Source organism: Nyctereutes procyonoides, unplaced genomic scaffold (assembly GCF_905146905.1).
Source record: "Nyctereutes procyonoides isolate TBG_1078 unplaced genomic scaffold, NYPRO_anot_genome, whole genome shotgun sequence".
NCBI lineage: Eukaryota > Metazoa > Chordata > Mammalia > Carnivora > Canidae > Nyctereutes > Nyctereutes procyonoides.
In genome coordinates, this window is record NW_026575146.1 from 23221576 (window position 1) to 23239462 (window position 17887).

The following is a 17887-nucleotide window of genomic DNA, read 5'->3' on the forward strand; positions in this document are numbered from 1 at the left end:
GAAATGGAAATATGCTAGAAAAGTTTCAAGGATATTGTAAGGGATATCAAATCAAAATTTAAATAATGGCTGTGCAGAACCATTTTGGCCTCTGAGGTAAAAGGAATCAATAGTAATTACCTAAAATTTACTTATTTTATTTATTTTGGATTTTACATTAATATTTATTTTTTAAAATACTGCATTAAAATATTATTTATCTTAATAACTGAGTTTTTGGTTCCTCTTTAAATTCTACACCTAAGATCAGTGCCTCACTTGCCTGCCGTAGTCCATGATAGCTCCAAAAAGCTTTCAGGGTTCCCTGACCTCCATCCTAAGATTATTAACGAGAAAGGCCTGGAGGCAGAACCATGTGGAGTTTTAGGTAACGGGGGCTTCCTTATGTAAATGAAGATGCTCAGAAAACAACAAATAGAATGAGCCATATCAGCTTCAAGCAGATATTTAAGCAAAGCAATTAAGGGCCTGGAGATTACTAGACTGTGGGCTACTGCCACATGCCTAAGACATCAAAAAATAGGTTATAGTTGGGCACGTGGTTAGCTCAGTCGGTTAGGCAGTTACGCGTCTGCCTTTGGCTCAGGTCATGAGCCAGGTCATAGGATCAAACCCTGCATCAGGCTCCCTGCTCAGGGGGAAGTCTGTTTTTCCCTCTCCATCTACCCCTCCCCACAGCTTGTGCTCACTGTCTCTCTCAAATAAATAAATAAAATCTTTTTTTTAAAAATTAGGTTATAGGGATCCCTGGGTGGCGCAGCGGTTTGGCGCCTGCCTTTGGCCCAGGGCGCGATTCTGGAGACCCGGGATCGAATCCCACGTCGGGCTCCCAGTGCATGGAGCCTGCTTCTCCCTCTGCCTATGTCTCTGCCTCTTTCTCTCTCTCTTTCTCTCTCTCTCTGTGTGACTATCATAAAATAAATAAAAATTTTAAAAAATAGGTTATTTCAACCTCTACTTTTGGGCTAATGTTTTTAAAAGAACTTCTTGATATGAATTTGGATGTATCTTCTAATTTTTTCTTAAAGGTCAGATTGATTCGTCTCTATTGTTTGAAAAGGCCTTTAGCCATTAGGATTTAAGAGTGTTTGTTTTAAAATGTAAATATTGATTATAAGGCCCTTAGAAATGACATTAAAGTCTTAGGCACATTCTCAAAGATTTGCATTTAATATCCTTTTTCTTTTTTTCTTTCTTTTTTTTTTTTTTTTTTTTTTTGCTATTATCAACTAATTTTATTGGATTCTATCAGAGATAGGAAGTATCTTTGTGTCTGTATATTTTATGAAGAGAGTTTGGAATGTCTCTCTTCCTCACATAGGTGATCAATTGATATGAAATAGGACATGTTGAGCCAGCCCCAGAGAGCTTGAACACAAAGGGGAAAAGTGAAGATTTAATGTTTACTACTTAATATTTTAGTTCACCACTAAAGGTTAATGCATGTGTAGCACGAAAATTTTTTAGATGGCACTAGTGGAAAGAGTGAGAATTGGAGTAATAGGCTCTTCTAATAACTGACAGTTTGCACATCATTCCACTTAATTTCTGGTCCTCAATTTCCTCATCTGTAAGCAGGGATTACAATAATTTCTGAATATGAAAATCTACTTAAAATTGACAACTAATACACATGTTCAGCTTAGTGATTTAACACTGCTGTTGTGGGGCCTTGTGTACAAATCTCCCTACATTTCCCACACTGCCTAGTGTCCTCTCCTCACACAGTGAAATTATAGGGAAGAAGTGTACTGCCATTGGCCGAATGCATGTGTCCCCCAGAAGTTCTTATGTTGAGATCCTAAGCCCCAAGATGAGCTTTGGGGAGGGGATGATTGGGATTGGCACTCTTACCAAAGCTGCCTTGAGCTCCCTTGGCACTTCAGCTACGTGAGGTCACAGTGAAAAGACCACCACAGAAGGGTATTCTCTCCAGACACAAATTTGCTGGTGTCACTATCTTGGACTTCCCAGCCTCCGAACTGTGAGAAATAAGTATCCATTGTTTGTAAGCCACCAGTCTGTGCTGTCTTGTGATAGCAGCCTGATTGGAGTAAGACAGGTACCCTTCTGTCTTCCTTTTGCCATTATTTCATCAAAAAAGCAAATCCAGAAACAAAACATGTAGCAGTGCAGGTGGCATGTCCTTGAGTGATGGTTGCACAAATGTTGCCCTGCATTCCAATTGTAGCAGCAAAACTGCCTCAAGTTAAAAGAATTTGAAAGGCATCCCAGGTCCTTAGCTCCCTGTTTGATCATTTGTGGGTTTTGTTGCTGTTTAATTGCAGTTCAACTTCCTCCTCTGCCCTCCTCTGCTCTCACTCCCTCACAGGTGGTGTTCCTGAGGGCACTTCCTAGTCTGCAGGCATATCTCAGTCTGTGTCCTCAGAAGCAGCCAAAGGAAAACATCCTATGAAATGATTTCAATTAAAGCAGCTTGGTGACCTAATGGCAGAACAGCCTTGGAGCAGAACCAACTGAGGGCAGAGTTTGATGGGGTGGGTGTTGAGCTGGGGCCCTTGGTGGTGCTAGGAAACTGGTTCTGGATGGGGCCTGGAAAAATGTGGGAGCATTTTTGTTTCTCACAACATATCAGGGTGGGAAGAAGCCAGGAATCTGGATTCTTTCTCCCTACAGCTGGAGAAATTTTTGTAGACAAAGGCACAGAAATAAAGTAACAGAGACCTGGAGACCTTATTCCCTATACTGGGCACTTGTTCAAGTTTTGTCTCCCATGCACTCTTGGTATCTGTGGCTAATTGTGGGTCTTTCTGTATTTGTCCAGAATTTATAGAATTATGAAAGATGCACTGAAAGGGGTTCATGCCATCCTGGAGCCAGAACTAGAGTGATAGAATTATGACTCTAGGATATTAAATGGAGTTTGGGCAACTATGGTGTTTTTTAAGTTGCTCTAGAATAGACTGATCTCAGATAAAGTCATGGCCTCCCTAGAAGGATTTGCACTGTTCCAGTATGAGTAGTATATATATATGTAGAAAACAAGTACCTGTGTTTGTCCTTGGAACCTGGTCTTTGTTAGGTTCTCTCCTACCCTTCATGTATGCCTGGTTTTTCCAAATAACAAGTGTACTGCATTTCATACTCATCTCAGTCCTCATTAGGTAAACACCAGACAGAAGAAATTCATTTAACATTTCTTATTCAACCCTATTAAAGAGTAATAGGGGTGTCATCAGCATCGTAGCTGGGTAAGTTCTTCATTTTTTCTCTTTCTTTCCATTTGTGTCTAATTAAACATCCATGGCTGAATAAAAGTGCCTCCAGAGAGCATACTGAGAGATCCATCCATCTGCATTCCAAAGAGGGTGGATTAGGAATCATAGAGATTATGGGGCCAAGGGAAGTGCAGCAGCATCAGTGGCAGTGCTGATCCTGGCATTGGAGGCAGAGGAGGTAGAAAGCAGAGTGATAAGTCAAAGTCTCCCTGGCTGCTCAGGTACATGGAGGAACCTGTTGCTGTTCAGCACCTGGATTTCTGAGGAACTCTGTGACTGACACAAGGGAAGGAAGGGGAGGAAATGATTTGGAGGAAGGTGTTTCCTGCTGTCTGCCTTGGGGTTTCAAGAAGTCTGGGACCTCTGAGACCCTACCCACCCATCCCACTGGCCTTGGGTACACCCATGACCCAAGTGCTAAAGCCCACAACTGCCCTGCCACTCTGCCACCAGGTTTTTTTTTTTTTTTTAACTCCCTAAGTGTCAGATCTCTTAGGTGTGCTCCTAATTAGCGGTGAGTCAGCTCCAATAAGAAAATAAAATATTGTGCTAGATCATGACCTTCTGGGAAACAAAAGTAAGGTTTCTGATTGCCAATTTGCTTAACTGTTAGAATCAAAGTCAACAAAACCTTTCCTAAATAAGAAAGATGCTTGAACCTTCAAGTGAGATGACAAAGGCACATTTCATCCAAAATCATAGTATGATGGTATCACAAAGAGAAAATGACAATAGTCCAGGGACTAAATTAAGAGGCAAAGAATATTGTGATCTTATTCTTATATAATTGCTTTTATGAAGCTTCTGTGAAATATTTCAATGAGCCAGAGAAAATTTAGGAGGCATCTCAGAGAATCTGGGCATAAAATTAATGAACAGAAGGAGTGTGTTACCAAAGAGATTGAAATTATAAAAAGGAACCAAAGAAATTCTGGATGTGAGGGACTCAACACATGAGATGAGAAATGAATTAGAAAACATAGGAATATAGTGGGTCAGATGGGAGGGAGAATGAACTATCTAATGATGGGAATTGGGAAATGATTCAAGTGGAAGAGAAAAGAGACTAAGATTTTTAACACGTTGAGAAACCCTATTTGAGTTATCAGACTAGAAAAGCCAATATAAGAATATCAAGAATACCAGAAGAGTGGAAGGGGGAAGCATTTATTTAAAGAAATAATTGCTGAGAGTTTCCCAACCTGTGGAAGGAAGTTAACATACAAGTCCACAGAGCTAATAGAACACTTTATTATCTTTCTCAATGACACATTATAAATGTCAAAACCAATGGTAAATAATTTTAGAGGCAGAGGAAAGAATTGGTGCAAAGGAAGCTCTCACACCCAACTCTTTAGACTATGGGCAGATTTCTCAGCAGAAACACTATAGGCCAGGAGACAATGGAATGACAGATTCAGAGTACTGAAAGATACCAATGGCAGTCATGAATACTCTGGCACCAAACATATCAGATATGAGGGAAAGTAAGGGTTTTCCCCAAACAGAAGCTGAAGGAGTTTGCCAACACTAGACCTGTCTTGCAAGAGAGGTTGAAAGAGCTCTTCAAGCTAAAATGAAAAGACACTAGTGACAAAAAATGAAATCACACAAAACTCATCAAGGTGATAGAGACCATCAAAATAGGGAGATTCAGTTGAATAGTATTTTAAACAATTACAGAATAAAGGTTAAAGGAAGAGAGCATTGAAAATAACGATAGGGACTACAGTTGGTTAAGGAATTCACAGCATAATAAGAGATAACTTTGACATAAGAAACAAAAGGGAGGAGTGGAAAAAAGTGTGGAACCATTATAAGTGAATGAATATGAGTTTCTAGCAGTAAAGGTCTAGCATTTATGTAAGCCTCAAGGTAACCATAAGGCAAAACTTGAGAGCAGAAACAAGCGAATATGAGTCGCTAGCAACAGAAAAAGGACTTGTATGTTTTATGTATTATTCAAGGAAACCCCAAAACAAAAATCTAGAGAAGACACATCTACACACACACACACACACACACACACACACACACACACACGGAAGACTGAGCAAATAAACAAAACCCGCCACTTTACAGAGGTAGAAACAATGAAAAAGAAAGAAAATAGCTAGAAAACCAGAAAGCAAAAGATAAGAGTAGAAAGTCCTTATGTATTAATATAATTACCCTAATTATAAATGGATCAATTCACCAATTATAATGCACACAGTGGCTGGATAGATTAAAGAAAAAGCAAGACACAACTGTGCTATATGCTGCCTACAGGAGACATATCAGCTCTAAAGACATACATAAACTCAAAGTGAAGAGATGGAAGATGGCTTTCCAAACAAATGGAAACCAAAAGAAGACAGGTGCAGGCTGCTATTTTATATCAAACGAAATGGATTTCAAGTCAAAAGTAACAAAAGAAAGTCATTATATGAAGGTAAAGGGTCAATAAATCAAGAAGATATAAAAGCCACAACTATTTCTACTCTCAACGTTGGAGCACTGAAATATATTAAGCAAATACTAACAGACCTTAAGGGTGAAATATACAGCAATTCAGTAATGGTAAGAGAAGGTATTTCATTACCTCACTATCAGCAGTAGGTTCATTATCCAGATAGAAAATCAACAAAGAAACATTGGAATGGAAGCATACTTTAGAAGAAATGGACTTAAGAGACCTCCAATGAATGTTCTATCCAATATCTGCAAAATACACATTCATCTCATTATTCTGCATTATAGATTATATAATAGTATACAAAAATCTTAGGAAATTTCAGAAGATTCAATTTATACCAACTATCTCTTTTTACTTTGTATGATACTGACAAGAAAATGAAAACATCCACATATGTAGAAACTGAATGACACACTTCTGAATAATCAATGGGTCAAAAATAAATCATAAGAAAGACATTACCTAAAAAAAAAAAAAAGACATTACCTCAAAACAAATGAAATGGAAATGCAACATATTAAACATTTTTAGCACATCATATCAGATCTTATGGGATCTGTTCCTTACAGCAGGAACAGTTCCGAATGGCTATTTAATACCAATAATCACATATTACAAATTAGATATCAAATAAAGTCCTTAATTTTACAGCTTGAACTAGAGAACAAGCCCAAAGTTAACTTGGGAAATAATACAGATCAAAAGATGAGAGCAGAAATAAATTAGAGATCAGAAAAACAATAAAAAGAATCAAGAAAACTAAGAGTGCTTCTTTGAAAATATCACCAAATTGACAAAACTTTACCTAGATGAACAAAGAAGAAAAGACAGACAAATAAAATTAGAAATGAAAGAGGAGATAGTGCAAATGATACTACAGCAATAATACATAGGAGCCTAAGAGACTACTAGGAACAATTACATGCCAGCAAATTCCATAATCTAGAAGAAGTGGATGCATTTCTAGAAACACAATGTACCAAGAGTGAATCAGAAGAAATAGAAAATCTGAACAAATGAGTAAAGAGATTGAATCAGTTATCAACCCACACCAAAAAAGTAGGATCAGATGACTGACTTTACAGATTAATTCTACCAAACATTTAAAGAAACAATATCAATCCTCCACAAGTCTTCCATAATATCAAGGAGGAAGTCATATTTCCAAACTAAATCTGTGAGGCCGCTCTTAACTCTCATACCAAAATCAGACAAGAACACCAAATACCAAAGCTGAAACAGGAAGAAATAGAAAAATTGAACAGACCCATAACTAGCAACAAAACTAAAAGGCAAGCTACAGAATGGGAGAAGATATTTGCAAATGACATAGGGCTAGTATCAGATCTATAAAGAATTTATCGAACTCAACACCCAAAAAACAAATAATCCAGTCAAGAAATGGGCAGAAGACATGAACAGACATTTCTCCAAAGAAGACATACAAATGGCCAACAAGCACATGGAAAAATGGCCCACATCACTCTGCATCAGGGATATACAAACTAAAATCACAATGAGATACCACCTCACACCAGTCAAAATGGCTAAAATTAACAAGTCAGGAGAAGACATGTTGGCAAGGATGCAGAGAAAGGGGAACTCTCTTACACTGTTGACGGGAAAGCAAGATGGTGCAGCCACTCTGGAAAAAAGTGTGGAGTTTCCTCAGAAACTTGAAAATAGAGGTTACCCAATGATCCAGCAATTGCCCTACTAGGTATTTACCCCCCAAAATACAAATATAGTGATCCAAAGGGCCACCTGCATATATATATATATATATACTATATATATATCGGAATATTAGTGGTCAAAAGGATGAAATCTTACCATTTACATTGATGTGGGTGCAACTGGAAGGTATTATGCTGAACGAAATAAGTCAGAGAAAAACAACTATCACATTGTTTCACTCATATGTTAAATATAAGAAATATCACGGAGGATCGATCATAGGGGAAGGGAGGGAAAACTGAATGGAAAGAAATCAGAGGAAGACAAACAGCAGCTTTCAACTATGGGGCACAAACTGAAGGTTGGTGGAAGGGAGGTGGGAGGAGGAGGGATGGGGTAACTGGGTCGTGGACATTAAGGAGGGCACATGATGTGATGAGCACTGGGTGTTATATGAGACTGATGAATAGCTGGACTCTACATCTGAAACTAATGGTATACTATATGTTGGCTAATTTAATTTAAATTAAAAATAACCTTGAAACTAGACCAATATCCCTGATGGAAAATTCTCCACAAAATAGCAGACCAAAATCAAGAGCACATTAACATATTATATACCTGGACCAAGTGGGATTTGCCTCTAGGATGCAAGTTTCACTCAACATGCACAACTCAATAAATGTAAAATACCAATAAAATAAAAGATAATGTACCATGATTATCTCAATAGACACTGAAAAAGCAACTGATAATACACAACATCCTTCCATGCTAAAAACCCTTAATAGATTGAATATACCACAACATAATAAAGACTATTTTGACAAGCCACAGCTAATATCATGGTCAATAGTGAAAGTTTGCAAGCTTCCTCTAAGATCAGGAGTGAGACATGGATACTCACTCTCACCACTTCTCTGGTACTAAGTCCAAGCTAGAGCCATTAGACAAGACAAAGAAATAAAAGGCATCCAAATCAGAAAGTAAGAAATAAAATAGCCAATATTTGCAGATAAAGGATTATATATATATATAGAGAGAAAATCCCAAAGAGTTGATCAAAAAATTGTGGAATCAACTATCAGAGTAAAGTTTCAGGATACAAAATCAATATACAGAAATCCATTTCATTCCTTTACACTAGTAATGAAATATCTGAAAAAGAAATAAAGTATTTAATTCCCAGTAACATCAAAAACAATGAAAAATCTCAGTAAATTTAACCAGGGACGTGAAAGACCTGTACAATGTAAGCTATAAGATTTTGCTAACAGAAATCAAAGAAGACAAAACAAATGGAAGGACGTCTCACACTTGTGGATTGGAAGACTGAATATCATGATGTCCCTACTACCCAAGGCCATCCACTGATGAAATTCAATCCTCATCAAAATACCAAAAGCATTCTTCTAAGAAGTAAGAGAAGTAGTGCTGAAATGTATGTTTCAGGGGTTTAACTCTGTGTGTGTTCCTTTCAATCTATTCATGTTGATGCTACTCATTGTTGAGCTTCATAGATGTGCAAATTAATATTTTTCATCCAATTTGGGAAGATCTTGGTCATAATTTCTTCAAAGATTTTCTTCTGCCCTTTCCTCTCCTGCTTGCACTTATGTTGGTATGCTTGATATTTTCTACAGGTCTCTGAGGCTATGTTCAGTTTTCTTTATTCTTTGTCTTCTTTTCATTGTTTGTATTTCTTTTCTCTATTGATCTGTTTTCATTTGCATGATTCTTCTGCTGGAGCAAACCTTTTTTGAGTGGCTCAACAAATGGGACATATTTTTTACAGTTGTTTTGTTTGCTAAGTCCAAAGTCTGGGGCCATTCAGACACTGTTTTTATTAATTGCTCTTTTTTCCTGCACATGCACCATACTTTCCTGTTTTTTTTTTTTTTTTTTTTTTTGGCATATGGTATTTTATTGTGAAAACTAAATATTTTTAGAATTCTGATCTTGTCCTGGAAGTGGTTGTTCCTCTTTTTTGGTTTATTTTATTTTTAATGTTTTTAGATAGTGGCTCACGAGAACTAATTCTATGGAATCTATCCCCAACCTTATGTACACTCTGATGTCACCACTTAGATTTTTTTTTAATCTTGTGTTATATTTAAGACAAGGCCAAGGTAGCTTATTCATCATTCAATAATAGATCAAGAGATTGTGCTTAAGCCTCTTAAGCAGGTAATTTTTCCAGCTTTTCAGCATCATAGGTTTAGCAAATAATGAAAATTTGCATAACCACAAGTATCAGTTTACTTTCCTCAAGTTATTTGTTTTAGGAAATCACAATTATTCCTTCCTAGGAATTGACAACTTTTGCTTCATGAAATGTGTTATGTTTTAATTTAGAGAACACTGAAAAAGAGGTTTTCTGAATAATTGCAAGGTCAAATTTCTGTCACATTAAACACTTTCCTAACAGTAAAATTTCTCCAAGAAAAGGGACTAAACCCTTCCTTGGATCAAAATTTTATTTAATGAAAGGTGACAATAGGAAAGGTGAAACCACAGATGAACTCTAAAGTTGTCAAGAGTAGTTCTAAATGAGAAAAAAGGGCTACCTTTGCCTGGTGATATGTTTAGAGGAGGACTGAGAGGAGATGTGTTAGAAAGGGCTTGAGTCATGTTCCAAAGCTGTTAGCGTGCATGCCATAACATCAACAAATGCCAAGGAGTGCTGATTTATCTTAGCATATGTGAAGAAACGTTTGCTTTCAAGAACTAATAAAAGAAGAGAAACAGGATCTAAGGTCAAAAATCCAAGTACATATAGAGGGAACTTGAATAAACCTTATAATGTTTATCCTTTATGATCATTCTGTTTGGAAAACAAACTGACAGGCTAGAGTGTGGAACCCCCGAAAAAGAGGACACAAAACTACCTGGGGAGCCAACCCGAGGGCCTATGTCTCACTCTGTGATATAGTGAAATGAAGACTTTCCCAATAGTAACACAATGGAGGGGTTTAATGGCAGCTATTTGGTAACTGGTAGTTAAGTGAGTATTACATTTGTGTCAAGCATATTGTAGAATTTGGGAAAGTGCCTAATCCTTCAAAATAAATAGATTTACTTCCTGAAGATATGTTTATCTCCCCTCAACTTTTCCATTGTTCACACTGCACTTATTCTCCTTCCTATTTCATGAGAAACAACACAAGGATTTAAAGGCACAAATACTCATGCTATTGAAGAAGCAGCAACTCAGTCCATTATACTACTGATCTATGGCCATTAGAGTATCTTGAGTGGGACAGCAAGTACTTTTCAATTATAGCAGAATAGAAGCAGAGACTTTGGACCCTAGTCAGCAGCTCTGAGTAGCACCAAGCTGCTGGAAGCATTATCTTCCATTGTTTACAGTAAATACTTCAGAGCTTTTCCTAGACTATCTGATGATCTACTGGTCAACATCAGCCTAATCCCTCCTCCTTAAGGAGCTATTTGTTCTGGGAACTCTGCTACTTAGTGAGTCATTAAATCTCTTTGTGGAAACCGCAGTTTTCATCTGTGTCTTTCTCCTTCAGTAGTACACAATTATTCTTTTCATTGGCTTTTATATCGGGAGCCCACACTTCACTTCAAAGAACGCTCAAGGTGAGTAGCTTCATTGTAGTTTGGGGATGAAACACTTTCTGCTACTTCCTTCTAGGTTCTTTGCTGGTCTGAGAATAAGAAACGACAAATACCCACCATTTGCTTCCACGTGGATGGAACTGGAGGGTATTATGCTGAGTGAAATAAGTCAGTCAGAGAAGGACAAACATATGGTCTCATTCATTTGGGGAATATTAAAAATAGTGAAAGGGAATAAAGGGGAAAGGAGAAAAAATGAGTGGGAAATATCAGAAAGGGAGACAGAACATGAAAGACTCCTAACTCTGGGAAACGAACTAGGGGTGGTGGAAGGGGAGGTGGGTGGGGGGGTGGGGATGACTGGGTGATGGGCACTGAGGGGGGCACTTGACAGGATGAGCACTGGGTGTTATTGTATATATGTTGGCAAATTGAACACCAATAAAAAATAAATTTATTTTAAAAATAGACAAAAGGGAGACTCACAGAAAAGAAATGTAATTATGTGTGTGGGAGACCCACAACGGCATGAAGAGTCAAAGATAGTCTGACAACTGAGTCTTATATACCATCCTTGTGGGGAAACTAGCTGTGGAGCCTATCTGAGAACTGAATCTTGTAGTCCTGGGCACACTGAGGATGCGTGAGGTCCTGAATTGGCACATTGACTCTTGTCCACATTATTCTACAGATATAAGGTCCTCCACTCCCCCTCCTTGAGTTAATAGCCTATGCTTTTACCTTTTGAAGTAAACATGCTTTTCTCTGCTTCCCCAAATTAATCATTCCTGTAGCCAATCTGCTAGCTCTCTTAATAAAAACTGTAGGAGACAAAGCCTTGGGATCCAAGTCCAGTCTGAGTTTAAGTTCGAGGCTTGGTCCCTCTGTCCTCCCGTATTAAATTTCAATGACACTCCAAATCTTTCTTCATATGGTCACCTCCTCTCTCTTCCTCTAGCCTTCCCTGTCTGGTCCCACACTTTCTTCTCTATCAATTCATATTGATGATTCTAGCTACTTTGCAGCTTTCCTAAATCTCCTTTATAAAGAGAGGCTATCAATCCTGTTTTCTAGTAACAGTGTGACTGTCAAAATATATCCCTGGAGAGAGGAGGGGCAAGACGGCGGAAGAGTAGGGTCCCCAAATCACCTGTCCCCACCAAATTACCTAGATAACCTTCAAATTATCCTGAAAATCTACGAATTCGGCCTGAGATTTAAAGAGAGAATAGCTGGAATGCTACAGTGAGAAGAGTTCGCGCTTCTATCGAGGTAGGAAGACGGGGGGAGGGGGGGGATAAAGACACAAAAGGCCTCCGAGGGGGAGGGGCCCCGCGAGGAGCCGGGCTAAGGCTGGGGCGAGTGCCCCCAGGACAGGAGAGCCCCGTCCGGAGAAGCAGGAGCTGCACCAACCTTCCCGGGCAGAAAGGCCTCGCAGGGAGTTAGAGCAGGACCCAGGAGGGCGGGGATGTCCTCGGGCTCCCTGGGACGCTAACAGACACCTGCGTGCCCAGGAGAGTGCGCCGAGCTCCCTAAGGGCTGCAGCGCGCACCACGGGACCCAGAGCAGCTCGGAGGGGCTCGGGGGAGGCTCCGCGGAGGGGGCTGCGGGGCGGGAGCGCGAATCCCACAGCGCAGGCCCCGGCCTCCCCCGGGACAGGCAGAGGCCGGGAGGGCCCAGGACAGCAAGGACGCTCCTGCCCCGAGCTGAGCAGATCAGCGGCCCTGCCCCGTAGCCTCCAGGCCCTGCAGACAGAGAGCTCTGGAGTTCCTGCAGGGGCTGACTCCAGGGCTCCAGAGCTGTCCGTGGCCTCTGCGGTTGTTCCTCCCTGGGTCCCACGGGGTAAACAACCCCCGCTGAGCCCTGCAGCAGGCAGGGGCAGAGCAGCTCCCCCAAGTGCTAACACCTGAAAATCAGCACAACATGCCCCTCCCCCAGAAGACCAGTTAGACGGACAAGTTCCAGGGGAAGTCAAGGGACTTAAAGTATACAGAATCAGAAGATACTCCCCCGTGGTTTTTTCTTTTCTTTTTTTTTTTTTTCTTTTTGATTTCTGTCTGCTTCCCCCACCCTTTTCCCCCCTTTCTTTCTTTTTCTTTCTCTTTTTCTTCTCTTTTTTTCTTTTTTCTTCCTTTTTTCTTTTTTCTTTTTCTCTTTTCTTTCCTTCTTTCTCTCTCTTTTTCTCCTTTTCCCAATACAACTTGTTTTTGGCCACTGCACTGAGCAAAATGACTAGAAGGAAAACCTCACCTCAAGAGAAAGAATCAGAAACAGTCCTCTCTCCCACAGAGTTACAAAATCTAGATTACAATTCAATGTCAGAAAGCCAATTCAGAAGCACTATTATACAGCTACTGGTAGCTCTAGAAAAAAGCATAAAGGACTCAAGAGACTTCATGACTGCAGAATTTAGATCCAATCAGGCAGAAATTAAAAATCAATTGAATGAGATGCAATCCAAACTAGAAGTCCTAACGACGAGGGTTAATGAGGTGGAAGAATGAGTGAGTGACATAGAAGACAAGTTGATGGCAAAGCGGGAAACTGAGGAAAAAAGAGACAAACAATTAAAAGACCATGAGGATAGATTAAGGGAAATAAACAACAGCCTGAGGAAGAAAAACCTACATTTAACTGGGTTTCCCGAGGGCGCCGAAAGGGACAAAGGGCCAGAATATGTATTTGAACAAATCATAGCTGAAAACTTTCCTAATCTGGGAAAGGAAACAGGCATTCAGATCCAGGAAATAGAGAGATCCCCCCCTAAAATCAATAAAAACCGTTCAACACCTCAACATCTAATAGTGAAGCTTGCAAATTCCAAAGATAAAGAGAAGATCCTTAAAGCAGCAAGAGACAAGAAGTCCCTGATTTTCATGGGGAGGAATATCAGGGTAACAGCAGACCTCTCCACAGAGACCTGGCAGGCCAGAAAGGGCTGGCAGGGTATATTCAGGGTCCTAAATGAGAAGAACATGCAACCAAGAATACTTTATCCAGCAAGGCTCTCATTCAAAATGGAAGGAGAGATAAAGAGCTTCCAAGACAGGCAGGAACTGAAAGAATATGTGACCTTCAAACCAGCTCTGCAAGAAATTTTAAGGGGGACTCTTAAAACTCCCCTTTAAGAAGAAGTTCAGTGGAACAATCCACAAAAACAAGGACTGAATAGATATCATGATGACACTAAACTCATATCTTTCGATAGTAACTCTGAACGTGAACCGGCTTAATGACCCCATCAAAAGGCGCAGGGTTTCAGACTGGATAAAAAAGCAGGACCCATCTATTTGCTGTCTACAAGAGACTCATTTTAGACAGAAGGACACCTACAACCTGAAAATAAAAGGTTGGAGAACCATTTACCATTCAAATGGTCCTCAAAAGAAAGCAAGGGTAGCCATCCTTATATCAGATAAACTAAAATTTACCCCGAAGACTGTAGTGAGAGATGAAGAGGGACACTATATCATACTTAAAGGATCTATCCAACAAGAGGACTTAACAATCCTCAATATATATGCCCCAAATGTGGGAGCTGCCAAATATTTAAATCAATTAATAACCAAAGTGAAGAAATACTTAGATAATAATAACAGCAAATGGATTACAACAGCAAATGGAAATTTGCTTAGATAATAACAGCAAATGGATCCTACACCCAACAGAAGAAGAGAGTTAATTAAGATTTGAGCAGAACTCAACAAAATCGAGACCAGAAGAACTGTGGAACAGATCAACAGAACCAGGAGTTGGTTCTTTGAAAGAATTAATAAGGTAGATAAACCATTAGCCAGCCTTATTAAAAAGAAGAGAGAGAAGACTCAAATTAATAAAATCATGAATGAGAAAGGAGAGATCACTACCAACACCAAGGAAATACAAACGATTTTAAAAACATATTATGAACAGCTCTACGCCAATTAATTAGGCAATCTAGAAGAAATGGACGCATTCCTGGAAAGCCACAAACTACCAAAACTGGAACAGGAAGAAATAGAAAACCTGAACAGGCCAACAACCAGGGAGGAAATTGAAGAAGTCATCAAAAACCTCCCAAGACACAAAAGTCCAGGGCCAGATGGCTTCCCAGGGGAATTCTATCAAACGTTTAAAGAAGAAACCATACCTATTCTACTAAAGCTGTTTGGAAAGATAGAAAGAGATGGAGTACTTCCAAACTCATTCTATGAGGCCAGCATCACCTTAATTCTAAAACCAGACAAAGACCCCACCAAAAAGGAGAATTACAGACCAATATCCCTGATGAACATGGATGCAAAAATTCTCATCAAGATACTAGCCAATAGGATCCAACAATACATTAAAAAAATTATTCACCATGACCAAGTAGGATTTATCCCCGGGACACAAGGCTGGTTCAACATTCGTAAAACAATCAGTGTGATTCATCATATCAGCAAGAGAAAAACCAAGAACCATATGATCCTCTCATTAGATGCAGAGAAAGCATTTGACAAAATACAGCATCCATTCCTGATCAAAACTCTTCAGAGTGTAGGGATAGAGGGAACATTCCTCAACATCTTAAAAGCCATCTACGAAAAGCCCACAGCAAATATCATTCTCAATGGGGAAGCACTGGGAGCCTTTCCCCTAAGATCAGGAACAAGACAGGGATGTCCACTCTCACCACTGCTATTCAACATAGTACTGGAAGTCCTAGCCTCAGCAATCAGACAACAAAAAGACATTAAAGGCATTCAAATTGGCAAAGAAGAAGTCAAACTCTCCCTCTTCACCGATGACATGATACTCTACATAGAAAACCCAAAAGCCTCCACCCCAAGATTGCTAGAACTCATACAGCAATTTGGTAGCGTGGCAGGATACAAAATCAATGCCCAGAAATCAGTGGCATTTCTATACACTAATAATGAGACTGAAGAAAGAGAAATTAAGGAGTCAATCCCATTTACAATTGCACCGAAAAGCATAAGATACCTAGGGATAAACCTAACCAAAGAGGTAAAGGATCTATACCCTAAAAACTATAGAACACTTCTGAAAGAAATTGAGGAAGACACAAAGAGATGGAAAAATATTCCATGCTCGTGGATTGGCAGAATTAATATTGTGAAAAGGTCAATGTTACCCAGGGCAATTTACACGTTTAATGCAATCCCTATCAAAATACCATGGACTTTCTTCAGAGAGTTAGAACAAATTATTTTAAGATTTGTGTGGAATCAGAAAAGACCCCGAATAGCCAGGGGAATTTTAAAAAAGAAAACCATATCTGGGGGCATCACAATGCCAGATTTCAGGTTGTACTACAAAGCTGTGGTCATCAAGACAGTGTGGTACTGGCACAAAAACAGACACATAGATCAATGGAACAGAATAGAGAACCCAGAAGTGGACCCTCAACTTTATGGTCAACTAATATTCGATAAAGGAGGAAAGACTATCCACTGGAAGAAAGACAGTCTCTTCAATAAATGGTGCTGGGAAAATTGGACATCCACATGCAGAAGAATGAAACTAGACCACTCTCTTGCACCATACACAAAGATAAACTCAAAATGGATGAAAGATCTAAATGTGAGGCAAGAGTCCATCAAAATCCTAGAGGAGAACACAGGCAACACACTTTTTGAACTTGGCCACAGTAACTTCTTGCAAGATACATCCACGAAAGCAAAAGAAACAAAAGCAAAAATGAACTATTGGGACTTCATCAAGATAAGAAGCTTTTGCACAGCAAAGGATACAGTCAACAAAACTAAAAGACAACCTACAGAATGGGAGAAGATATTTGCAAATGACGTATCAGATAAAGGGCTGGTTTCCAAGATCTATAAAGAACTTATTAAACTCAACACCAAAGAAACAAATAATCCAATCATGAAATGGGTAAAATATATGAAGAGAAATCTCACAGAGGAAGACATAGACATGGCCAACATGCACATGAGAAAATGCTCTGCATCACTTGCCATCAGGGAAATACAAATCAAAACCACAATGAGATACCACCTCACACCAGTGAGAATGGGGAAAATTAATAAGGCAGGAAACAACAAATGTTGGAGAGGATGTGGAGAAAAGGGAACCCTCTTACACTGTTGGTGGGAATGTGAACTGGTGCAGCCACTCTGGAAAACTGTGTGGGTTCCTCAAAGAGTTAAAAATAGACCTGCCCTACGACCCATCAATTGCACTGTCGGGATTTACCCCAAAGATTCAGATGCAATGAAACACCGGGACACCTGCACCCCGATGTTTCTAGCAGCCATGTCCACAATAGCCAAACTGTGGAAGGAGCTTCGGTGTCCATCGAAAGATGAATGGATAAAGAAGCTGTGGTTTATGTATACAATGGAATATTCCTCAGCCATTAGAAACGACAAATACCCACCATTTGCTTCAACGTGGATGGAACTGGAGGGTATTATGCTGAATGAAGTAAGTCAATCGGAGAAGGACAAACAGTGTATGTTCTCATTCATTTGGGGAATATAAACAATAGTGAAAGGGAATATTAGGGAAGGGAGAAGAAATGTGTGGGAAATATCAGAAAGGGACACAGAACATAAAGACTCCTAACTCTGGGAAACGAACTAGGGGTGGTGGAAGGGGAGGAGGGCGGGGGGTGGGGGGGAATGGGTGACGGGCACTGAGGGGGGCACTTGACGGGATGAGCACTGGGTGTTATTCTGTATGTTGGCAAATTGAACACCAATAAAAAATAAATTTATTTAAATATATATATATATATATATATATATATATATATATATATATCCCTGGCTCCATGGCACATCCTGAGGAAAGGAGAAGGGGGTAATATGCTTCAGAAATCAAAAAGGAGAAGGGCAATTCACAGGAAGTTGAGAAAGCACATATTTGATAAGCAGATGTGTTCCATGCCATCAAAGTGTCTTGCTACTAGAAAAAGCTATATGTG

The 17887-nt window shown here is 39.5% G+C and overlaps 1 protein-coding gene across 1 annotated transcript in view; it reads left to right on the forward strand.

Moving 5' to 3' along the window:
* Nucleotides 1-10837: 10837 nt before the first annotated feature.
* The window catches only part of LOC129499622 (amine sulfotransferase-like), a 35462-nt gene continuing 28412 nt past the window's right edge, over nt 10838-17887 (forward strand). The window contains exon 1 of the mRNA XM_055309413.1: nt 10838-10977. The gene's annotated coding sequence lies outside the window, so the exon portion shown is untranslated. The remainder of the gene's footprint in view (nt 10978-17887) is intronic.